This window comes from Tachyglossus aculeatus, chromosome 1 (genome assembly GCF_015852505.1).
Source record: "Tachyglossus aculeatus isolate mTacAcu1 chromosome 1, mTacAcu1.pri, whole genome shotgun sequence".
Classification (NCBI taxonomy): domain Eukaryota; kingdom Metazoa; phylum Chordata; class Mammalia; order Monotremata; family Tachyglossidae; genus Tachyglossus; species Tachyglossus aculeatus.
Genome location: NC_052066.1, coordinates 158,034,330 through 158,061,106, shown reverse-complemented (window position 1 = coordinate 158,061,106; position 26,777 = coordinate 158,034,330). Strand labels below are relative to the sequence as shown.

Genomic DNA, 26,777 nt, shown 5'->3' with positions numbered 1-26,777 from the left:
TTAGTCAGGCTCCTTCCCCAGGCCTTTCCATCACATTGAATATAGGCAAACAGATGACATTAGGTTTACATTATTAATAACCATCTTATTAGAACAGATCTCATCTTTCCTCAGAAACAAAGTCTGGCTCAGCCATTATAAGCATGGACAGCCAAGCTCTGCAGCCTGGGGCAAATGATCCTGGATCCTTTGCTCTCTGCTCTGATCATGGTTTAAATCCCCCAAGGTTGTTTTTTTTTTTTTAAAGTGTGTGAGAGGACTTTCTGTCTTATGGAAACTGCCATGCCACGTCATGCCAAGTTGCACCTTTAGCCTAGATTCATACGGCTACATAACCAAGCCTTGTGACTCTATATGCACAAAGGCTGTTATAACACTTCCACTCACCTTAACAGTACATCAGACCAAAAACTTGATTCCAGCTCTCAAAAATACGCACGTGCCCTGGGCCCAAGGCAGGGCTAAAGGAAATACGGCAGAGGGCCAAATGAACATCAGGCCACTTTTTGTGGTGGGACAAACAGGGTGTATTTGCTGAAGGATGACATTTTGTATTCTCCTTAAGCCTTTCATTTTGAGGAAGGAGGTGAGCCTGGCCAAACATGCACAGGTGAGTGGGGATGGAGCAATGCAAAGGTAGATGGAGAAGAATGCTGTGAACCTCAGAAACTGTTAATCATGATGAAAATAGAATCTACAGCAGAAGACCAGATGTGATCTCAACATTGAACACAATCACCCAGACATGGTTGAAGACTTTTAAATTACTTCCTTGTATTTTCCTAGTTTTTGTTTTGAGAATAAATTACACCTCAGCAGAGAAACAGAAGAGTAAGATCCAGAGGTGTAAATTTAGGGGTTTAGGAAAAGGCAATTCTGGGACCTCCAACCCCATGAAATTTACAAATCATCTAATGTGATTAGATGATTAATATGTCAGCAGTGTGACCTAGTAGAAAGTGCAAGACTCTGGGAGTCAAAGGACTTAGGTTCTTTTTTCCACTTCCACCACTTCCCTGCTATGTGACCTTGAACAAGGCCCTTCTCTGTTCTTCAGTTCCCTCATCTGTAAGGATCTAGGTTCTAATCTCAACTCTGCCAACTGCTTGCTGTTTGACCTTGGACAAGTCATCTAACTTCTCTGTGCCTCAGTTATCTCATCAGTAAAATGGGGATTATATCCTACTCTCTCCAATTTAGACTGTGAGTCCCAAGTGGGACAAGGACTGTGTCCAACCTTGTATCTATCCCAGTACTTAGAACAGTGCTTGGCACAGTATGCACTTAAGTACCATAAAAAAAGAAACTTGTTCTCTCTCCCCCTTAGACCGTGAAGACGACGAACGTACCTCGTTCTCGCCTGTCCCGCCATCGACCCCTGGCCCACGTCATCCCCCGAGCCTGGAATGCCCTCCCTTTGCCCATCCGCCAAGCTAGCTCTCTTCCTCCCTTCAAGGCCCTGCTGAGAGCTCACCTCCTCCAGGAGGCCTTCCTAGACTGAGCCCCTTCCTTCCTCTCCTCCTCGTCCCCCTCTCCATCCCCCCATCTTACCTCCTTCCCTTCCCCACAGCACCTGTATATATGTATATATATTTGTACATATTTATTACTCTATTTATTTATTTTACTTGTACATATCTATTCTATTTATTTTATTTTGTTAGTATGTTTGGTTTTGTTCTCTGTCTCCCCCTTTTAGACTGTGAGCCCAATGTTGGGTAGGGACTGTCTCTATATGTTGCCAATTTGTACTTCCCAAGCGCTTAGTACAGTGCTCTGCACATAGTAAGCGCTCAATAAATACGATTGATGATGATGATGATGTAAGCCTGTGTCTGACTACTGAATCTTTCACAGTATTTAGCACACATTAAGGATTTAACAAACATCACAATTATAATTTCTCTGCCAACAGCTAGTGAGAAGCCTTTACAACTAGCTTAAATATTGCCCTAATTAGAAATGAAATATGGTTATCAGGTAGCCAGTGTGAACGGCTTTGGTCTCAGTTCAGAAAAACTTCGTCCCGGCAATCTGAAGCCTTCAAAGGGAAATTAATTTCCCCTTTTGTGCTCAGCGACGGTTCTTCCATGTGGGGCTGGGGCCCTCTGGTGGACAAATGTGGGGGAATTCTACTAGTGCAGTCATCCTGAGAATTAGAAACAGCGGCCTCTTTTCTTTGAGAGAGTACAAGATGCATTCGAAACAGAGAAAACATATTTCAAGTTAATTTCTAGCAGAAATGAGCAGAGCACAACATCAAAGCATCTCCTGGGGCTGGGTAAGTACTGACAATCTCCTATACAGAAACAGAAAACACGATGACTTCCGCAACATTACGAATATAGTTAACGGCTATTTTCAATAAGTAGCTGACATCATGAAACCAGCATGGGTCATCCAGAACTTGGCTCTGGCTCTCTCCATTGCCTCCCTACCTGTGAGAGGGTCTACTGAGGGGGTCTTCTGGAGTAGGGATTGTCTCTCTTTATTGCTGAACTGTACTTCCCAAGTGCTTAGTACAGTGCACTGACATAGTAAGTGTTCAATAAATACGATTGATTGAATGAATGAATACTGAAGGTGGGCTTGCATTTTCAGGACAGACACAATGGTCTATTATCGATGGTAATCATTCTCCCTCCCTTGAAAGCCTTATTGAAGGCACATCTCCTCCAAGAGGCCTTCCCAGAATGAGCCCCACTTTTCCTCATCTCCCACTCCCTTCTGCGTCTCCCTGACTTGCTCCCTTTGCTCTTCCCCCCTCCCAGCTCCACAGAACTTATGTACATATCTTTATTTGTGCTGATGTCCGTCTCCCTGCCCCCCGCCTAGACTGTAAGCTCATTTCGGGCAGGGAATGCCACCGTTTATTGTTGTATTGTACTTTCCCAAGCATTTAGTACAGTGCTCTGCATACAGTAAGTGCTCAATAAATATGACTGAATTGATGAATGAAGGATAGTAAAGTCATGACTTCATTGATTTGGTTCTGTTATTGCCAGTTAAGAGATCCACAAGGAAGCAATGGTACTTCAGCTGGCGATAAAGACTCACTAAGGTGGAATGAGCTTTCCAAAGGGCATTCAATAGTGAGCTGTAGAAAGAACCTGGGGCAAACACCAACCATCTGGCTGGATGGATCCTAACACACTGCAAGGACTAAACATTAAACAATGCCCATGATGAGATTAGTTAACTTGGCTGAAACGTCAACTCAGAAAAAGACCAGAAACTGGAAGGGCTGGCTGAATTAAAATAAACAGTTTTAGAGAAATGGAGCAACCTAGTGAGAATGAGAAGGACCTACCTGTACTCTTTTTTCCCTTTTTAATTAGATTTTGCACCGTGCCATGTAGGAATTTATGGTCTACTTCTGTATCCTTTGTCTAGAAGAAAAAGTCTTAAATTCTGACATGATGCCCAAGTACTTATTTTTCCTTGAAGTCTGTATCCAGGCAAAGGCATTGATTGAGCACAGTTTCTTCTAATGAATTCTGACATCATGGAACTCTCCTGGTCAAGGTTATTGTAGGATGATGAAGTGAGGTAATAATTTCCAAAGCAAGGAAATTCCTTTTCCTAACTGCTAGGACAGGTTTGAAGCTAGAAATTATTCTAAATAATTGTTTGGGGAAATATTTTGAGGCAAACTGTATCTGCTGCTTACTCAGTGGAGACCTACAAAAATAGAGGGGCTTGTAGAAAAAAATTTATTTTGGGGACCTTAAAAAGATTTATTTTTATCAAGGTTAGCGCATCACTTGTGTGATTTCATTTTCCTTTTTATCATCATCATCATCAGTAGCATTTATTGAGCCCTTACTATGTGCAGAATCCTGTACTAAGCACTGGGGAGAGTACAAGACAGGAGAGTTGGTTGAGATAGTCCCTGCTTACAGTCTACTGGGGGAGACAGATGTTAATATAAATAATTTATAATATATAATATAAAGATATGTGCATAAGTGATGGGGTGTTGAAGGTGGGGCAAATGTCAAATACCCAAAGGTCACAGATCTAAGTGACCATCATCATCACAGATGATATAGAAAGGAGAACAAATCGGGGAAAAAGAGGGCTTAATTGGGTGGCCCTTTGGCGATCTTAGTTTTCTAATGTTGAAGGTCATTTTAAAATTCCCTTTCCAAGCAATGACCTCTTCTAGCACCATTCATCTTCTCCATACCACTTTCTTTGGAAAAACCTGAATGGACCTCTCATATGTGACAAAGAAAAAGCAAGCTAAACATTTTCGGAAACGTTCATTATGAAGAAAGCACCAACAGTTGAAACTATTTTTTTAATGGTATTTGTTAAGCACTTCCTGTGTGCTAGGCACTGTTCTAAGCACTGGGGTAGTTCCAAGCTAATCAGGTTGGACACTGTCCATATCCCAAATGGGGCTCTCAGTCTTAATCTCCACTTTACAGATAAGGTAATTGAGTCACAGAGGAGTGAAGTGACTTGCCCAAGTTCACATAGCATATAAGTGGTGGAGCCTGGATTAGAACCCAGGCCCATTCATTCATTCAATAATATTTACTGAGCGCTTACTGTGTACAGGGCACTGTTCAGAACCCTTGGAAGAGTACAATACTACAATAAGCAGGTACATTCCCTGCCCAGAGTGAGCTTACAGTCTAGAGGGGGAGACAGAGACAGACATTAAGAGTAAGTCAGTACCTGGCTCAGTTCTGCGTCCCCTTCTACACCCACTCCCTTGAAGAACTCATTTGCTCTCACGGCTTCAACTACCATCTCTACCTAGAGGATTCCAATATCTACCTTTCCAGCACTGACCTCTCAGTCTCACATTTCCACATGCCTTCAGGATATCTCCACACTGATGTCCCACTGACATCCATCTTCTATTACGCCCAAGAAAAGCACCTCAGTAACTGCTGCCTTTGACCCACCATGAAGGGTCCCTGTTCCCAGCATGCTCCATATGGTCCAGCCCGGGGATAAAAGATGCTCACATGTGCTCCAAGACTCTTCTATCGCTGCCAAGAAAACACCACAGTAACCGCCTCCTTCCCTTCTGCAACTGAGGTTACCCACTCCAGGCACGCCCTGTAAACGCTATGCTGCCTACGCATATTCAGACCCTTTCATCGCTGTTGAGAAAAGCACAGTGTATCCTCCACCTTCCCTCCCGCTACTGCGAGTCCCTGCTTCCGGCTTGCCCCCTCAGGCTCTCGGACTCCTCCATCACTGTGGAGACGTTGAGCCTATTTTGTCTGCTTGTGTAATGCTTTAATGTTTCGCCGCTCGTGTTGTGTCTTTTTCCAATCCCTTCTCCCTATAAGCACAAGGACAGGGACTGTGTCTAATTCCCACCTGTTTATTTTTTCCCAATGGTTAGTAAAGGGCTCTGCATACATTAGGTACTTAGCAAATACTATTATTACTGCTATCACTTCAAAAGTAACCTGTCCAAAACAAAACCCCTAGTATTCCCACCCAAACTCTGGGTTCTAATTCTGGCTCTGTCACTTGTCTGCTGTGTGACGTCAGGCAAATTACCTGGCTTCTCTATGCCTCAGTTGCCTCATCTGTAAAATGGGGATTGGGACTATGAGCCCCAGGTGGGGCATGGACTTTGTCCAGTTTAATTATCCTGTATATACCCAGTGCACATAAGCACTTAAACGCCATTAAGAAAACTCAGTTCTCACTCTGACTTTCCCATCACTGTAGACAGCACCACTGTCCTACCTCTCATAAGTCCATTATCATGGCATTACCCTCAACTCATCTCTCTCATTCAAACCACATATTCAATCTTTATCACCAAATCCTGTCTGTTTTACCTTTGCAACATCTCTAGAATGCACCCTTTACTCTCCATCCAAATTGTTACCATGTTGATCCAAGCACTCATCATATACTGCCTTGACTAATGCTTTAGCCTTCTCACTCATCTCCCTGCCTCCAGTCCATACTTCACTTTGCTGCCCGAATCATTTAAAAAAAAAAAAGGTTCAGCCCATGCCTCCCCATTCCTCAAAGACCTTCATTCAACTCCGCAAACTGAAACTCCTTACCACTGGCTTTAAGGCATGTGATCAGCTCTCCCCATCCTACATTACCTTGCGGATCTCCCAGCCTGCCTATTCCACTCCTAACACCAACTAACACCAACCTAATCACTCTATCTTAAACTCATCTACCTCACTGCCTACCCAGCTCTAAACCTGGCTCTGCAACTTGCCTACTGTGTGATCTTGGGCAAGTCACCTAATTTCTCTGGGCCTCAATTACCTCCTCTGTAAAACTGTACTCTCCCAAGCGCTTAGTACAGTTCTCTGCACACAGTTAGTGCTCGGTAAATATGACTGACTAATGAATAAAATAGAGATTAAAGCTGGGAGCTCCATGTGGGATATGAACTGTGTCCAACCTGATTATCTTAAATCTACTCCAGTGCTTAGCACATAATAAGTGCTTAACAAATACAACTATTATTGTTACTACCAAATACCCTCTAAAAAAAAAACCCTTCTCCATGTTCTCTCTCTGCTCTTAAACTCCCTCCCTCTTCATCTGACAAAACACTGCTCTACCCTCCTTTGAAGACCTCCTAAAATCACATCTCCTTTAAGAGGCCTTCCTTGACTAAAGCTCACCCTTCCTTCTGTGTTGCCTATGTATTTGGATCTGTACCCCTTAGGCACTTGCTAGTCACTGCATCCTGAGCCCCACAACATTTATATACATAATCTTATTCTCTCCTGTTTCTCCTATATGTAATTTATACAAATGTCTGTCTCCCCCTCTACATTGTAAGTTATTTATGAGCAGGGATTGTGTCTACCAACTCTACTGTATTGTACTCTAAGTGCTTACTAAGTACAGTGTTCTGCACACAGTGTGTGCTCAATAAATACGACTGATCGACTAACAGAGGAGAGACAGAAAGATCAAATGACAGATCTGAGATCAAGGGATTAGGGAGAAGGTTGGTGCTGAGGAGCCAATTATACAGGCTGGGCTGTAGTGAAGTTAGGAACGGGAGGGCTGACTTGAGTGCCTTAAAACTGATGGTATGGAGTTTCTGTTTGATGTGGAGATGGATGGGTAACCCTCAGAAGATTTGAGGAGTGGGGATTTATAGGCAGAATTTTTTTTAGAAAAATGATCTGGGCAGCAGAATGAAGCATGCACTGGAGTGGGGAGAGATCAGAAGTAGGGAGGTCAGGAGGCTGATGCAGTAGTCAAAGGGGGATGTTATTGATAAGTGCTTGGACCTACATGGAAATAATAATTAAAGCATTTGTTAAGCTCTTACTCTCAGGCACTGTTTTAAGCATTTGAGTAGATACACATTAATCAGGGCAGAAAGTCTCTGACCCATTTGGGACTCACAAATTAAGTAGGAGGGTGAATAAAAAGCAAATTGAGTTGGACACAGTCCCTGCCCCATGTAGGGCTCACAGTCTCAATCCTCATTTTCCAGATGAGGTAACTGAGGCACAGAGTGAAGTGACTTGCCCAAGGTTACACAGCACACAAGTGGCAGAATGGGGATTAGAACCTTCTGTCTCCCATGCTCTACCCACAACACTATGCTTTTACAATAGGGATTTAATCTGTATTTTATGGATGAGGAAACACAGAGAGACAGGTGGTAGCGGTATGGATGGAGAGGAAAGAGAAGACTCTAGAAAGATTATGAATGAAGAGCTGACAGGACTTGATGACTCACTGAATATTAGCATTGCCTGAAAGAGATGAGTGGAGGATAATGTCAAGGTTACAGGATTGTGAGATTGTGAAGATGGTAGTGTTTTCTACCATGATGGGAAATTAGGTGGGAGGGCAGGTTTTGGGTGGGAAGATCTTCAACTCTTTCACCTTTCCCAGCAGAATCTCAAGAGGATATCTCCTTCCTCCTCTCAAAATCCACTCCCTCCACCTGTGCCTCTGATCCCTTCCATCTGCACTTTATCACAGCACTTGCCCCCTTCCTTCTTCCATCCCTGACTGCCATGTTCAACTGTTCACTCTCCAGTGGCTTTTTCCCCCCTGCTTACAAAACAGATTGTAAGCTCATTGTGGGTAGGGAATGTGTCTGTTTATTGTTATACTGTACTCTCCCAAGTGTTTAGTAGAGTTTTGCACACAGTATGCACTCAATAAATATGATTAAACGAAAGAATGCTCAAGTCACCACTTCCTTCGACCCCACAGCTTCCTCCAGTTACCACCCCATTTCCCTCCTACCATTCCTCTCCAAGCTCCTTGAGCAAGTTGTCTAATGTCTCCACTTCCTTTCCTAGCCCCCCTCCAATCTGGCTTCATCCCCTTCAATCCACAGAAATTTCCTTCTCAAAGGTCACCAATGATCTCCTTCTTGCCAAATCCAGTGGCCTCTATCCCTTCTAATCCTCCTTGACCTCTCAGCTGCCTTCAACACTTACAACCACCCCCTTCTGCTGGAAACATTATCCAACCTTGGCTTCACTCACACCGTCCTCTCCTGGTTCTCCTCCTATCTCCCTGGCCAATCATTCTCAGTCTCTTTTGTGGGCCCCTCCTCTGCCTCCCACCCCTTAAACGTAGGAGTCCCTCAAGGTTCAATTCTGGGTCCCCTTCTAATTCTCTACCTATTCCCACTCCCTTGGAGAACTCATTCGCTCTCATGGCTTCAACTACCATCTCTATAGGAAAGATTCCCAAATCTACAACTTGAGCCCTAATCTCTCTCCTCCTTTGCAGTTTCAGATTTCCTCCTGCCTTCAAGACATCTCTCCTTGGATGTCCCACTGACACTTCACACTTAACATGTCTTCCCAGGAGGGCTTCCCAGACTGAGCCCCTTCTTTCCTCTCCCCCTCGTCCCCCTCTCCATCCCCCCGTCTTACCTCCTTCCCTTCCCCACAGCACCTGTATATATGTATATATGGTTGTACATATTTATTACTCTATTTATTTATTTATTTATTTATTTTACTTGTACATTTCTATCCTACTTATTTTATTTTGTTGGTATGTTTGGTTCTGTTCTCTGTCTCCCCCTTTTAGACTGTGAGCCCACTGTTGGGTAGGGACTGTCTCTATGTGATGCCAATTTGTACTTCCCAAGCGCTTAGTACAGTGCTCTGCACATAGTAAGCGCTCAATAAATACGATTGATTGATTGATTGATTGATTGATGTCCAAAACAGAACTCCACCAAAACCATGTCCTCCCCATTATTTTCCCATCACTGCAGACAGCACCACCATGCTCCCTGTTTCACAGACCTATAACTTTGGCATTATTCTCGACTCAAGTCTTTCACTCAACCTATATATTCAATGTCACCAAATCCTATTGGTTCAACCCTCATAATATCACTAAAAATCCGCCCCTTCTTCTCCATCTAAACTGCTACAACATCAATCCAAGCACTTATCCTATCCCACCTTGATGACTGCATCAGCCTCCTTGCTAACCTCCCTGCCTCCTGTATCTCCCCACTCCAGTGCACACTTCACTCAGCTGCCTGGATCATTTTTCTATAAAACTATTCAGGCCATATTTCGCCACTCCTCAAGAACCTCCACTGATTGCCTAACTACTTCCACATCAAACAGAAACTCTTCATTATAAAGTCTATAGACTTTAAAGCACTCAGTTACCTTGCTCCACACTGCCTTACCTCCCTGGTTTTCTACTACAACTACTACAACCCAGACTGCACAATTCACTCCTCTGATGCCAACTTATTCCCTATACCTCAATCTCATCTATCTTGCCACCGACCTCTCATCCACATCGTGCCTCTGATATGGAACACCCTCCCTCTTCATATCTCAGTCAGCGTGGCTCAGCGGCAAGAGCCCAGCCTTGGGAGGTAGAAGTCGTGGGTTTGAGTCCCACCCCCGAAACTTGTCAGCTGGGGGATCCTGGGCAAGCTGCTTCACCTCTCTGAACCTCGGTGACCTCATCTGGAAAATGGGGAGGAATCATGTGGGACAACCTGATGTACTTATTTACTGTTCTATTTATTTTGTTAATGATGTGCATATAGCTTTAATTCTATTTGTTCTGATGATTTTGACACCTGTCTACATGTTCTGTTTTGTTGTCTGTCGCCCCCTTCTAGACTGTGAGCCCGTTGTTGGGTAGGGACTGTTTCTATATGTTGTCGACTTGTACTTCCCAAGTGCTTAGTACAGTGCTCGGCACACAGTAGGCGCTCAATAAATACGATTGAATGAATGAATGAATGAATGACCTTGTATCTACTCCAGCGCTTAGAACAGTACTTGGCACATGGTAAGTGCTTAACAAATACCGTCATCATCAACTTTAATATGAGAAGCAGCATGGCTCAATGTTAAGAGCACAGGCTTGGGAGTGAGAGGTCATGGGTTCAAATGTGGGCTCTGCCAATTGTCAGCTGTGTGACTTTGAGCCAGTCACTAAACTTCTCTGTGCCTCAGTTACCTCATCTGTAAAATGGGAGTGAAGACTGTGAGCCCCACTTGGGACAATCTGATCACCTTGTATCCTCCCCAGTGCTTAGAACAGTGCTTTGCACATAGTAAGTGCTTAATAAATTACATTATTATTATTATTATTATATCTGACAATTATTCTCCACACTTTTAAAGCCTTTTTGAAGGCACATCTCCAAGAGGCCTTCCCTGACTAGGCCCTTATTTCCTCTTCTCCCAATCCCTTCTGTGTCCCCCTTGCTCTTGGATTTGCTCCCTTCATTCACCCCTCAGATAGCCCCACAACTCATGTGCATATCCATAATTTATTTATGTTAATGTCTTTAGCCCCCTCTAGACTGTAAATTTACTGTGGGCAGGAAATGTGTCTACCAACTCTGTTATACTCTCCCAAGCTCTTAATACAGTGCTCTGCACAAAGTAAACACTAAAATACAACAATGACTGAATATGAGGAATTCAGTTTTCGATGCACTATATTTGAGGTGTTGGCGGGACATCCAAGAGAAGATGCACTGACGACAGGAGGAAATATGAGACTGCAGAGAACCAGAGTGGTTGGGGCTGGAGAACTAGATTTGGGAATCATCTGCTTAAAGCCATGGAATCAAATAAGTTCATCAAGGGAGTGGGTGTAGATGGAGAATAGACAGGGACTCAAACTGAGCCTTACGGCAATTGGGCATGGAAGGAGACTGTGAAAAAAACTGAGAAGGAGCGGCCAGAGATGTAGGAGGAGATCCAGGAGTACGATGTTGGTTAAGTCAAAGTTACACAGTGTTTCCAGGAGAATGGAGTGGTCCACTTAGAACAGAGTCTGTATTTCCCAACAGGTATGTCCAAGAATGGCCTACCAAGCCATCCTGTCCATCCAACTGGCTTCTGGTCAAATTTTAGTTGCTCCCTTGCTCCTTCTTTCTGGTACTCTATTACTCTCTTCTGGCGATTTCTTCCTCTCCTCAGGCAGCAGAAATCATGGGAGCATGGGACCAAAGCACAGGTGGCTGCAGCAGGGAAGAATCCCAGAAGTGACAGCATCTGGCAGTACGCAGTTGCTGTTGGGAATTCAGCACAAACCCTCTGACTTCTCCCTTGCTGCCTCCTCTCATTAGCACAGCAAGTGGAAAGCTGTCAATGCCTGATGAAGAGCCCAGCCAAACCTCCCAAAGGTTTATCAAAATGTTTAGGAATCATAACTCTAAATGTAACAGGAAAATAGGAAAAATCAATTTAAATTTTGAAATTTTTTCTAATTCTCTAAATACAATGAAAGGATTTCCTGGAAAATTCCAAATTCAGCTATGAATTAATATAGTGTGTTTACTGATCACACATGCATAGGTTCACCATGAAATCAGGTGCATGCACTCAGAGAAAAATTTAGTTTCTCCACTCATTTCAAATAGAAACTTTAAGGTTCCTCAAAATACTCATCAAGGCCTCATTGAATCTCCTTCAATTTTCCCAAATTCACTCCTAATAACTCTGCAGCACAACCTGCACTTTAAAGAAGATTTTTAAAAAATGCAAAAGGGATTCAGAAGTTTGTGAATGAAATTTGAGAAAGTGTCCTTTTTAAAACAGAGTAGCTGAAAGCATCATGATGCACTGATTTGAGAACACAAGTTATAAGCCAGGGAGATTTTTCTAAAGAAAAGCTATATGAACTGGACTAACAACTCTGTTTTCATGTCTTTGAGCTCTTCACTAATCTCGATCTTGTTTCTTGCTATAAAAAAAAACTACGCCTTGTCTGTGAGGTGCACTTCAATACATTTTCAAGAAAACATCCTATAATTCAACATGTTTCAATGATATCTGGCTGAAACATGTTATGCTCCTGGGTCAGGCAGGATGAGAACTCCTCCCTTTTAAAAAGGTATTTATCTGTTAAATAGTTTCCAGTTATTGCCTGGAAACCCCCACTTTTGAACAAATTCAGGTGTTTTTACTGACCAGCTACACTGAAAATATTTCTATTTAAATACTTAACTTTGGGGGAAAAAAATAATGAGCATTGGGAATTTTCAAAGCAAACTGTTTCTATGTTGAGGGAATAGCCATGTGGTTTCCTAGGCAAAACATATTACCCATGATATGCCAGTTGCAGCATCCCTTTAAGTTTAAAATTCTCCTCGAGGGACGGAGCTCATGTCAAATTCCCACCTGTGTATTCTCTCCCAGTGTTTAATGTAGTGTTCCACATACAGTAAGCAGTTCAATACTACCACTAAGCTTATAACATGGGATACATTTAAGTATTTTATAGAGACCTCACAAATTTCCCCAGAATATAGAAAGTTAACTGATTTCAGGCGTTAAGGTCTAAAATGAAAATCAAGTTATCTTGAGTCTCTAAAATTGTTGGAACAAAGCAAGATGAAGAAATTTAGGAATCAAAGGTTTTTTTGAGCACTGTTCTAAGTGCTTGGGAGAGTACAGAGAAGCAGCGTGGCTCAGTGGAAAGAGCCCAGGCTTTGGAGTCAGAGGTCATGGGTTCAAATTCCGGCTCTGCCAATTGTCAGCTGTGTGGCTTTGGGCAAGTCACTTAACTTCTCTGTGCCTCAGTTCCCTCATCTGTGAAATGGGGATTAAGACTGTGAGCCCCCTGTGGGACAACCTGATCACCCTGTAACCTCCCCAGCACTTAGAACAGTGCTTTGCACATAGTAAGTGCTTAATAAATGCCATTATTATTATTTGGTGAGAAGGTCATTGATTACTTTAGAGAGGGCCGTTTTTATAGAATGAAGGGGATGGAAGCCAGTCTAGAGTGGGGTCAAGGAGAGAATTGGAGGAAAGGAAGGAGGCAGCTGGTGTAGACCACATGCTCAAAGAACTTGGAAAGAAATGGTAGGAGGGAGATGGGGTGATAACTGGAGGGAGTCATAGGGTCAGTGGGAGGCTTTTATGCTAGGGGAGATATGAGCATGTTTGAAAACAGTGGGAAGAAGGCATTGGAGAGTGAACAGCTGAAGATGGTGGTCAGGGAGGGAAAAAGGGAGGGGGGCAAGTGATTTGACAAGGTGCAAAAGAATGGGATTGGAGGCACAAGTAGAGGGGGTGGATTGGGAGGATACAAGAGATCTCTTGAGATAATGCTGGAAAAGACTGAAGAGTCAGAGAGGGTTCAAGAGGAGGGACTGGAAAGGAGCAGAGCAAATTTTAGGGAGCTCACACCTCATGGTTTCAATTTTATCAATGAATTAGGTGGCAAGGTCATTAGGGGCAAGAGATGGGGTAGGTAGAGTGTTTGAGGAGGGAGTTATAGGTCTGAAAGCTGCTGGAACAATGGGCATGGTAGTAAAGATGAAGAAATAGAGTTACTGGGCACAGGCAAGGATGACTTTGACATGGACAAGAACAGCCGACATCTGAAATTCCACCAGCAGCACCCCACAGCTCATGCACAGGAACGAAGGAAGCATTAATGGATATGATAGGTTTGAGGTGCCAGTGGAACATCCAGGTAGGCATGTCCTGAAGACAAGAGGAAATGTGGGACAAGGAGAATGAGAGAGGCAGATTTGGGAAACATCCATGTAAAGATGCTAGCTGAAATAGTGCAAGTGAATGAGTTCTCCAAAGGAGTAGGTGTAAATGGAGAATAAAAGGGGAACCAGAACTGAGCCTTGAGGAACTCCCACAATTAGACGGTGGAAAGCAGGAAAAGCCTGCGAAAGAGACTGAGAATGAGCAGACAGAGATAGGAGAACCAGGAGAGGACAGTGCAGTGAAGCCAAGGTTAGATAACATTTCCAGGAGAAAGGGGAGCTCCACAGTGTCAAAGGCAACTGAGAGGTATAGGAGGATTAGGATGGAGTAGAGGAAGGTTTGAATTTTCTATTATGACAGTCACTGAATTAAAAAAATACTGAATTCCATCAACTCAATAATAAAATAAACCAAATTTCAAGGATGACACTTTGTCTTAACTTTCTCCTGCTACTATGTATCACGGCCCTAAGTTTTGTAATCCTAGCACTGAAATCTTGAAATCTCTTCTGGAATCAGTATTTTTAAAAGGTGTCCCTATTTTAGAGGAGTACAAATTGAACCAGGAACGTACTCCACTTACAAGTCACCGCTTACTCCTATACACAAATGGCCAACCACAGGGAAAACCGGGGAGAGAAAATGTCTCTTGAACCGAGACCACTTGATTAAGTCTGACTGCCTGAAAATGCCCAGGAGATGAGTGAGACAACAAGAAGACAATCAGCGAAAAAAGCAATGAAATTCAAAATGACGTTAGACCTTTAGGCTTTCATCTCAACAAACTTCAACCAACTTGGCAGAAGCTCAAATGCATGTGCATGCATTTGAAATTGTCATCTTCAAAAAGAGAGAGGAGACCCGGAGAGCCTGGGGTAAGCAAAACAAATTAGTCTTTGCTGATCATCTGCTCTTAGTGTCTGATGAAACAATTAACTCACTTCCTGCGGGTATTGTTCTCTGAGTTCATCACATGAGGAAAAAAAATTTTATACAACAAGGCAGGAGAGATAGTAGTTAGGGGAGCATCTTTCAAAATTATCTGTCAAGCAGCCCAGAGAGAAGAAATGAAGGTGAGCTTCAGAATCAAATCCGAATGCATTAGATTCAATGAAGAGTAAGGACTCAATTTGTGAGATTGCTTAGAGACTGAAAATACAAAACTGGATCTACCCCGCAATGTTTCAATACTTTTGGAATGAAAAGCACTGGCCTGCCTGCCCAGAGCCTGCAAAATGAAAAACATCAAATGAAAATAAAATTACAAAATTGGTAATATTATCAATTGTCTTTAAACACTGTGGACCACCCCCTTCTTCTCAACACGCTATGAAACCTTGGCTTCACAGACTCCATCCTCTCCTGGTTCGCCTCTTATCTCTCCGGTCGTTCATTCTCAGTCTCTTCTGCAGGCTTCTCCTCCCCCTCCCATCCCCTTACTGTGGGGGTTACCCAAGGTTCAGTTCTTGGTCCCCTTCTGTTCTCGATCTACACTCACTCCCTTGGTGACCTCATTCGCTCCCATGGCTTCAACTATCATCTCTACGCTGATGACACGCAGATCTACATCTCTGCCCCTGCTCTCTCCCCCTCCCTCCAGGCTCGCATCTCCTCCTGCCTTCAGGACATCTCCATCTGGATGTCTGCCCGCCACCTAAAACTCAACATGTCCAAAACTGAACTCCTTGTCTTCCCTCCCAAACCCTGCCCTCTCCCTGACTTACCCATCACTGTTGATGGCACTACCATCCTTCCCATCTCACAAGCCCGCAACCTTGGTGTCATCCTCGACTCCACTCTCTCGTTCACCCCTCACATCCAAGCCGTCACCAAAACCTGCCGGTCTCAGCTCCGCAACATTGCCAAGATCCGCCCTTTCCTCTCCATCCAAACCGCTACCCTGCTCGTTCAAGCTCTCAACCTAGCCCGTCTGGACTACTGCATCAGCCTTCTCTCTGATCTCCCATCCTCGTGTCTCTCCCCACTTCAATCCATACTTCATGCTGCTGCCCGGACTGTCTTTGTCCAGAAACGCTCTGGGCATGTTACTCCCCTCCTCAAAAATCTCCAGTGGCTACCAATCTGCGCACCAGGCAGAAACTCCTCACCCTCGGCTTCAAGGCTCTCCATCACCTTGCCCCTTCCTACCTAACCTCGCTTCTCTCCTTCTCCAGCCCAGCCTGCACCCTCCGCTCCTCTGCCGCTAATCTCCTCACCGTGCCTCATTCTCACCTGTCCCGCCATCGACCCCCGGCCCACGTCATCCCCCTGGCCTGGAATGCCCTCCCTCTGCCCATCCGCCAAGCTAGCTCTCTTCCTCCCTTCAAGGCCCTACTGAGAGCTCACCTCCTCCTGGAGGCCTTCCCAAACTGAGCCCCTTCCCTCCTCTCCCCCTCGTCCCCCTCTCCATCCCCCCGTCTTACCTCCTTCCCTTGCCCACAGCACCTGTATATTTGTATATATGTTTGTACATATTTATTACTCCATTTATTTATTTATTTATTTTACGTGTACATATCTATTCTATTTATTTTATTTTGTTAATATGTTTGGTTTTGTTCTCTGTCTCCCCCTTCTAGACTGTGAGCCTACTGTTGCGTAGGGACTGTCTCTATATGTTGCCAACTTGTACTTCCCAAGCGCTTAGTACAGTGCTCTGCACACAGTAAGTGCTCAATAAATACGATTGATTGATTGATTATAATTTGAAGGGAAAGTGTGGGTGTGTGGGTGTGTGTATGGGAAGTCTTTTCTCCTTATGCCTCCTCATTTTTAGGGCCAATGGTTTACGAAGATCCCCACAACTTCAATCCCCACCAAATCATGATGGCGTTCATGCTGAGCCCAAAGTCACAGTTCCAGCTCTGATGAGTACATCATTTGGGTAAGCATGTGACTCAAATGATGGACCTTTACTAAAAAAAAGGACATCTGAAAAAACCATTATTAGCCAATGCTAATATGAAAACTGAAATTCAGCTCCTATAGCCACAGCACCCTTGCTGATTTTGTTGTTATTTTGTGTATTTGTCTGTGCTGTGTTTTAAGGTTTTTTCATTCATCATGTATCTTCAGTCCCTTCTCCCCAGGTATACCCTTAGATTGTGAGGCTCCTAAGGAACAGGAACCATGTTTAAATCCCACGTTTATATTTCCCACCAGGGTTTAGTACAGTGTTCTATACATAGCAAGTAGTTAACCTCCAGTGTTTGCCCATCCACCTCCGCATCAAACAGAAACTCCTCACCATTGGCTTTAAAGCACTGTCACTATGCCCCCTCCTATCTCACCCCATCACTTTCCTATATCAACCCAGACTGCACATTTCACTCTCCTAATGCTAACCTTCTCACTGTACTTTGATCTCGTCTATTTCACCACTGACCTACTGCCTGGAATACCCTCCCTCCTCATATCTGACAATTACTCTCCCCTTCTTCAAAGCCGTATAGAAGGCACATTCCCTCCAGGAGGCCTTCCCTGACTAAGCCCTCTTTTCCTTTTCTTCCACTCACTTCTGCATGGCTCTGACTTGCTCCCTTTATTCATCCCCTCTCCCAGCCCCATAACACTTATGCACATATATGTAATTTATTTATATTCCTGTCTGTCTTCCCCTTTAGATTGTAAGCTCATTGTGGGCAGGGAATGTGTCTTGTTCTCTCCCAAACGCTTAGTACAGTACTCTGCACACAGTAAGCGCTCAATAAATATGACTGACTGACAAATACTATTACTACTCCTCCTTCTCCAAGAGTGCTTGTTGTTGGGGTGGAGGGGAGGGAGGCCCAGGACCCTGAACATCTAGTGATGGAAAAAGAGGGCTAAAGGTGAAAGTCCCACCTTTAAATCTCCTCCTCACATTATACAGTGTCTTCCATCCACAATCCAATTCCCCCACCCCAACTCAGGACAGCCCTGGTCTACACCTTGCCTGGCCAAGTAGATACTGGAGAACTACCGCCTTGTGGAGCAATGTGTGAAGGTCAGGGCCGCAGTGCGAGACACCTGCATTTACATGCTGTCAGACCCAATGTTAATCCAGCCCTGGTTGACAGGGGTGGGCTTACACCCAACAACTCCCACCCTCACCCTGCTCTTGCCTCAGTGTCACCAACCTAGGAACAGCTCTTTTCTGTGATCTTGGGCAAGTCACTGTGCCTCAGCTCCCTCATCTGCAAGATGAGGATTCAATCCCTGTTCTCCCTCCTACTTAGACTGTGAACCCCAGGGTTGCTGTAATGAATCTAGTATGGAGTACTTGGGGAGAATAAGGCTCCAGGAGGCCTTCCCAGACTGAGCCCCTTCCTTCCTCTCCCCCTCGTCCCCCTCTCCATCCCCCCATCTTACCTCCTTCCCTTCCCCACAGCACCTGTATATATGTACATATGTTTGCACATATTTATTACTCTATTTATTTATTTATTTTACTTGTACATATCTATTCTATTTATTTTATTTTGTTAGTATGTTTGGTTTTGTTCTCTGTCTCCCCCTTTTAGACTGTGACCCCAATGTTGGGTAGGGACTATCTCTATATGTTGCCAACTTGTACTTCCCAAGCGCTTAGTACAGTGCTCTGCACACAGTAAGCGCTCAATAAATACGATTGATTGATTGATAGAAGAGACTAATCTCAAGTCTCCTCTTATCTTCCTCTTCTCTTTTTCTCCATTTCTTCTTCACTTTTTTCTCCTACCCCTTTATTCCTAGACTTTATTCCTTGCACAATAGTCCCTCGCCTGCTTTGAGGCTGCAAAAATTAAGCAAAGAAGTGTGGCTATTATGTAAGTAATTACCAAGCAACTTGGCCTATGGGCTTGGGAGACAAAGGACTTGGGTTCTAATACCAGGTCTGCCACTTGCCTGCTGTGTGACCTTGGGCAAGTCACTTACCTCTCTGTAACTCCGTTTCTTCATTTGTAAAATGGGGATTAAATCCTATTACCTGGTTATCTTGTACCTACCTCAACACTTTAAACAGTGCATCATAATAATAATAATTCTGGTATGGCATTTAACAAGTACCATTATTAATATCATTATTGTTATTATTATTATTAATTATGGTATATTCAGGGTCTTTGAGCTGAGATCCCAAAATACTCTACGACTGAAGTTAAAAATTTAACAATATAATGAAAAGGATTAAGACACGCAGAAATTTATTAGAGTATGGTCACTTAGAAAAGTACTGAAAATGGAACAGATTTGAAGCTTGGAACATATGCTTTCCAAATTAATCATACTTAGTACCACTTCACATTGCAAAATGAATCTTTTATTCTTTGTTAATCTGTGTATCTTGGAGGTAATTGGTCCTCTTTCCCATTTTTCAGAGAAAGACACTGAGGCACACAGCAAAAGATTTGCCAGTGGTCACTTTGTCAGTGCAGGGCTCAAATTGATCGCCGGGGACATATCACTTTGTGGAGATTCTAAGCATAAAGCCAACTGAAGGGCATGCATCTTGTTTCTGCCTTAAAAGCATGAAAATTTCTGGCTAAATTAGAACATTTACTTTGAAACATTCACCAACTATCGAGATCTGGACCTGGCCTTCCAGGACAAGGAAAACCTAACAGAGAGCTGAACCCTCATTTCCCCTATCTGATCTACCTTCTGCATTGCCTATGCACTTGGCAGGGTACCCCTTAAACATTTATCAAAGTATCATCTCATCCTGGCCCCATAGCACTTATGTACATTTCCTTATACTCTACTTCCCCAAACTGTAGCTTATTTTAATGCCTGTCTCCCCCTGCAGACTGTGAGCTCCTTTGGGAAGGGATCCTGTCTACCAACTCTATGATACTGTAATTTCCCAAAGTGTTTAATACAGTTCTCTGAACACAATAAGTACCATTGAACAGAATAGTTTCTGGGAACTGAATCCATGATTTAATTAAATAATCATTTTATTCACATTTTCTAAACAAAGAAAATGAATATGAAAAGGAAGGATTATGTTGTTAAATGCTGATCTGCTTTTACACTGCTGGAGTTTCTAATGATTAAGATATTAACCTTATAAAATATAGAAATAGCAAATTGCTGCCCCCCAAAATTAGACTCTTAATCAATCAATGGTATTTATCGAGTGATTACTGTGTGTGAGCACTGTACTAAGCACTTGGGAGAGTACAATACAGAGTTGGTTGATATGTGAGCCTGTTGTTGGGTAGGGACCGTCTCTATGTGTTGCTAACTTGTACTTCCCAAGCACTTACTACAGTGCTCTGCACACAGTAAGTGCTCAAAAAATACGATTGAATGAATGAATGAATAGGTTCCCTGCCCACAACAAACTCACCGCCTAGTGGGGAAGACAGACCTAATACAAATAATTCACGAGTATGTACATAAGTGCTGTGGGGCTGAGGGTTGGGTGTATACCAAATGCCCAAAGGGTACAGATCCAAGTGCAAATATGCTGCAGAAGGGAGAGGGTGTCAGAAAAAAAAGGCTGGGTTGGGCTTATTCCATCACTAAAAGGAACGGTTCATGATTTTCATAATTAAAAGTGACAAGCTCCATTTCACTTCAAAAGGTGAGGTAACATTAAGGAATAAAACTTTCTCCAGTAGAAAATTTGGCACTGTGCCACTCCTAACCAATTCTTTGGCTTCAAGGATTAAATCTTCCAGGAGATCCAGCATTTATATTTCTTCCCTGCCTGGAGGAAATTAGAGTGGGGGTGGAAGAAAGATAGGGTTGTGGAGCTGAATTTATATATAGGGACAAGGCAGTGGTAGGTTTTCCTAGAGATCAATTAGTCCATGGCCTGGAGTAGCCCACTTTTCTGCTGCCAGTTTTTAGTGCTGCTGTTTCACCTCCCAGCAATCTGCTACCAAATTTGCTTCCACAACCCCACTCCTCTCACCTCCTTCAGACAGGGAAGAAATATAAATGCTGGATCTCCTGGAAAACTTAATTTTTGAGGCCAGAGGATATATGTAAGCACAAATAGATGTCTGTGTATATACACAGACATATATATATTTACATAGGCATTTATTTATATATATAATTTTCCCCAAAAAAACTCCACTTTTTAAATATATTTGGTGTAGCTAAATCCAAGTTTAACTACACAGGCAAAATAGTAAAAAATATTTACTTCAAAAGTGTGAAGAATCACTCAATCGGGAAGCACTGTAGCCCAGCTGAATGAGCATGGGCGTGGGTTCTAATCCCGGCTCCGCCACTTGTCGGCTGCGTGACTTTGGGCAAGTCACTTCACTTCTCTGTGCCCCAGTTCCCTCATCTGTCAAATGGAGATTGGGATTGTGAGCCCCCCGGGGGACAACCTGATCATGCTGTAACCTTCCCAGCGCTTGGAACAGTGCTTTGCACATAGTAAGCGCTTGATAAATGCCATCATTATTATTATTATTATTCTCTGTGCCTCAGTTATCTCATCTGTCAAATGGGGATTAAGATTGTGAGCCCCCCGGGGGACAACCTGATCATGTTGTAACCTCCCCAGTGCTTAGAACAGTGCTTTGCACATAGTAAGCGCTTAATAAATGCCATTATTATTATTATTAAAATCCCATCTCTGCCAGTTGCCAGCTTTCTGACTTTGGGCAATTCATTCAACTTGTCCGTGCCTACGTTTCCTCATCTGTAAAATGTGAATTCAGTGCCTGTTCTTCCTCCTATTCAGACTGTGGGCACAATGTGGCACAGGACTGGGCCTAACCTGATTAACTTGGGTCTAACCAAGTGTTTAGACCTATGCTTGACACCTAGTAAACACCCAACAAATACCTTAATTATTATTATTTTTAGTTGAATGGCAGATTACTGTACTGTGCTGAATTTAAAATGTGATATTTTCAAGCCAATTCAACATATATTACAGTATATGGGAAGCAATTTAGAAACAGAGCAATTAAAATTCATCAGATGCTACTTCCTAAGGATGGATGGAACAGCTACTGCAAAGAACAAGTGTCAGTTCTTTTCAAGGAAAGATGAGTGCTCAGTTTCAGGGACACAGAGTGAACGGGCACCACCATGTTTACAGGATCTCCAAAACGAATCGGTGCCCTTGGTCTTCAATGACCAATGAAATCTTGAAATGCTCTTCTTCAACAGAGATGAATAGAAGATGGAGAAATAGCTCTGCTCACTATACTTGCTGGAGCTTGTCTCTTTCCCTGCATCCCAAACCAGGGCCCCACTGAATAACTTGGCCACTCTATGCCTGGTGAGCTGATCATCATTATCATCGATGGTATTCACTGAGTGCTTACTGTATGCACAGTACTGTGCCAAACACTTGGGAGAATACAATGCAACAGAGTTGGTAGACACATTCCCTGCCCACAACAGGCTTACAGTCTGAAGGGGAAGACAGACATTAAAATAATTTATATGTAATGTATAAATATGTACACAAGTGCTGTGGGGCTGAGCTGATAGTAAAAACAAAGATACTTTTTTTCCCCTTTTAAAAAAATCAGGATGGGGATTATTGCTTTTCACAATCATATTCATTCAATCGTACTTATTGAGCGCTTACTGTGTGCAGAGCACTGTTCTAAGTACAAGTAGGCAACATATAGAGACGGCCCCTACCCAACAACGGGCTCACCCTTTCCCTTCCACATTACACAAATAACCCTCCAGAATCCAAGTGGGGTAACCACTGCCAGTCCCACCTCGACCATTTTAAGAAGAAAATACCAGAGTAAGATATTATGGAAAATGCTGTCACTATGTTCAGAATAGCCAGTGCAGGCAATACTTAGCCAAATCTTAATTCCAATGGACCTGTTTAAAATTTAAAAAAACATTTTGGTTCAGACCCTGCCTGACATGAAACATAGAAACTTGAAATAATTTGATTTTTTTTGCTTATAATGAATGCTTAATAGCTTCCACAAACATTTCACAAATTACATATTTTCATCTAGGAATATAAATGAAGATTTCAGCTGTGAAATTTTTCACCAACTATCCCCCAAGACTTCCACCCTGAACCCTCCGCCCTCTTCTCCTCTATCTCCCCCTCTCCCAACTACCTCCACAGGTACATTCATTTAATGTTGGTGTGACATTCAAGGTAAAACATAACATAGCAGTAACAATTAAATCTGGCACTTGCTTCACAGTACTGGAAAACTGTTGATAGCTTCTTATGACAACTAAACCAAATGTTACTGGTTTCAGCATAATTCACATAAATTAACATCTGATTAGATAGGCAATCATTTAAAAATACTATGTAAGTGAATACAAATTAAATTGCTAAAATGTTACTGGTACACTGGTACTCTTTTTTTTTTTTAACAACCCTCCTGTAGACTGTAAGCTTCTTGTGGGCAGGGTTCATGTTTACCAACTCTTTTGTATTGTGCTTTCCAAGCACTTAGTACACAGTATTGTGCTTTCCTAAGCACTCTGCACACAGTAAGCACTCAAATATCATTGATTGCAGGGAACCTCCCATTCATTAAAATAACCTTTCTTGTTGTGGGCAGGGAATGTATCTGCTAACTCTATTATACTGTACTCTCCCAAGTACAGTGTTCCGCACATGGTAAGCACTCAATAAATACCACTGTTTGAGTTCTTTGGCCCCAGTTAGTGCTGAGTGTGGATCATGTGCTAGGTATGGACCAACCCATGGGCTCACTTTATCCACCTTAGATTTTATCCAATTTAAGCTTAGAAGCTTAGAAAGTTTCTTACCAACCAGAGCTTCAAGACCGTGACCTCTCCCTCAAAGGGGAGGGCAGGTCAAAATCCCCCGAGAAAGGAAAGTTAGCGGCCACGTCCTTGCTTAGGTCTCAGGCCACCCAGAGTTCACCTCTCCCACCCACCCGACCCCCAACTCCAAGCTGTGGAAATTCACCCTCTCGCTCCTGAAATTTGAATTCTTAGATCGGGTAGCATAAGACTGGAGTTTCACTCTGCCCCAGTGACCCCTTCCGCTGTCTACTTGCCCTCACTCCTCAGTTCCTATTCATTCATTCAATCGTATTTATTGAGCGCTTACTGTGTGCAGAGCACTGGACTAAGCGCTTGGGAAGTACAAGTCGGCAACATATAGAGACGGTCCCTACCCGACAACGGGCTCGCCCCTCTCACCAACTTGGCTTGATCTCATCATCTCTAGTCACTGTAAAATCCCCACCCTCATCAATTCTAATTCCCGCTCTCCCATCTGCATCGCCTACACTTGGAATTCACCCCACCCTCAACCTCACAGCACTTACGCACCTATCCAGAATTTATTTATTTATATTAATGCCTGTCTTCCCCTCTAGACTGTAAACGCCTGTGGGCAGGGAACGGGTCTAGCAACTCTGTTATGTCGTACTCTCCCAAGCGCTCCCAAGTACAGTGTTCTGCACACAGTAAGTGCGTAATAAATACCACCGATTGATTGAACGTTAGCTCTGTAAAGAGCATTCCATGACTCAGTGGAAAGAGCCCGGGCTTGGGAGTCAGAGGTCGTGGGTACTCATCCCTGCTCCGCCACTTGTCTGCCGTGTGACTTTGGGCAAGCCACTTAACTTCTCTGTGCCTCAGTTACCTCATCTGTAAAATGGGGATTAAGACTGAGCCCCACGTGGGACAACCTGATCACCTTGTATCTACCTGTGTGCTTAGAACAGTGCTTGGCAGGTAGTAAGCGCTTAACAAATACCATTATTATCACTGGAGACACAGAGTGGCTCAGTGGAAAGAGCACGGGCTTTGGAGTCCAAGGTCATGGGTTCGAATTCCGGCTCCGCCACATGTCTGCTGTGTGACCTTGGGCAAGTCTTCTAGACTGTGAGCCCACTGTTGGGTAGGGCCCGCCTCTATATGTTCCCAACTTGTACTTCCCAAGCGCTTAGTACAGTGCTGTGCACACAGTAAGCACTCAATAAATATGATTGAATGAATGAATGAACAAGTTACAGCCATGTTCCAACACAAAAAGCATAGGGAAAGAGAACAACTGATCCAAGTGAAGGAAATGGTTGTTGATGACCCTGACGGGGTGGACAAGCTGTAGGAAACTATTCCTCACACCAGTAGAGAACCCTCTTCAACTCTCCATCTCAACGTGCTCAACTGGCTGATATTTTCCACTAGGACAAATTATTCCTCTTAAAAAGGTGGGTTTTTCCCCCTCATTGTACTTTACTTATTTAGAACTGAATTGCAGGCCATCGGTCTGATCAACTGACTTCAAAACAAAAGTTGCAAATTTTCTGTTGGCCATCTAGATCTAATTTCATTGTGGTCCTGTTGATTCCACTTTTCCTGCAGGAGTAAATGGGTGAAATTATCCCCTGCATATTTTTCAACTATTGTCAAAATTACAAATTAAACAGTGATTCTAGCAACATATCAGCAGACTTCACTCTGAAAACTCTTTTCTTTCTACTTGAAAACTCTTCTTTCTGCTCAGCAGAAGCAAAAATGCTTCATAATCCCAAATACTGTCTACCAGAGGTCTCTTTCCACACTGCTTCAGAATCTGCAACCAATACTCCAAGTCCACTGCACTTCCTAAAGGAACCCAATTTCTCAAAGTCCAAAAGCAAATCTGTAGCTGTTTCACAAAACTCTATAGATTCTTAATTTTTAAGATTTTTAAAAAGGGCCTTTTTAGAGTAGCCTAAAAAACATGAGAGAAAAATCTTTTCTGTTTATCAGTTGTTGCAGAGTAAAAGGGAATGGCATTAAGGGAGGTGGCATGCTCATTTAATGATACATAGAATGATGCTTTGATCACAATAAGTGTAAAGATCTATTTTGGTTGACAGTTTACAGAAAGGAGAGTCTGGAACCCCTCCTTTTTCTCCTTTTCTCCTCAAGAGGATTTTGATGGTGAAAATATATGTATATATATATGTATATATATATATATATATATATATATATATATATATATATATATATATATATATTCTTAACTCTCTCGCCCCAGTCTTCTCAAGCGCAAATACTTAATACCAATAAGAAATTCCATTAGGAGTTCTATCTGGTCTGACCACAGGTCAACCCCTGCCCTAGGTAGTCTCTCACCACAAAGATTATCAGTTGCTTGTGGTTGTCCAGGCTGCAGCAAACAACCGTAAGGGAGCTGGTTTGTTCTTGACATTTTACTTCAAATGAAAAAGGAAAAAAAAAAAGCAATATTCCATTCTTCTGCCCTCCCATCTCACAGCTGCAATGAAACTACAACTAAAACACAGCTCCGACCATGCATTATTTCTCTCTCTCAAACCACTGCAACTGAACTCAAACTTAGTGAGCACTTTCATGCCAAAGCCACTGAATAGTTTCAAACCTTGGAGCCTTTTTCATATTTTTTTTTTGGTAATTGTTAAGCACTTACAATGTGCAAGGCACTTTACTAAGCACTGGGGACGATCAAGCAATAAGGTTGGATACAGTTCATATCCAATATGGACTCACAGTCTTAATCTCCATGTTACAGATAAGGTAACTAAGGCACAGAAAGGTTCACACAGCAGATAAGTGGAGGAGCTGGGATTAGAACCCAGGTCTTCTGACTTCGAGGCCCATGCTCTCTCAAATAGGCCATGCTTCTTCCCATTTATCTTCCTTATTAATGGCCTCCAATCTGAAACGTTTTATGGGCAGAACAAGACGTCTCCAGAAAATTATTTCTTTTCATTTGAAAAATAATTACTTATTCTCTAAAAATAAAAAATGGTCATTAACTTTGGGCCACCTAAATAAAATTCAATTACATTTTCTATGTGCCCCAAGTTTTGAAGCTCTTAAAAATGAAGAGAGAGATGAACTCCTTTGTTCATTTTCTAAGAAGTGGAATCTGTGTTCCTTCTTCCCCTC

At 42.9% G+C, this 26,777-nt stretch overlaps 1 protein-coding gene across 5 annotated transcripts in view; it reads right to left on the bottom strand.

Moving 5' to 3' along the window:
- The window catches only part of TTC7B (tetratricopeptide repeat domain 7B), a 263,032-nt gene that overhangs the window by 174,300 nt on the left and 61,955 nt on the right, over window positions 1-26,777 (bottom strand). The window lies entirely within an intron of this gene.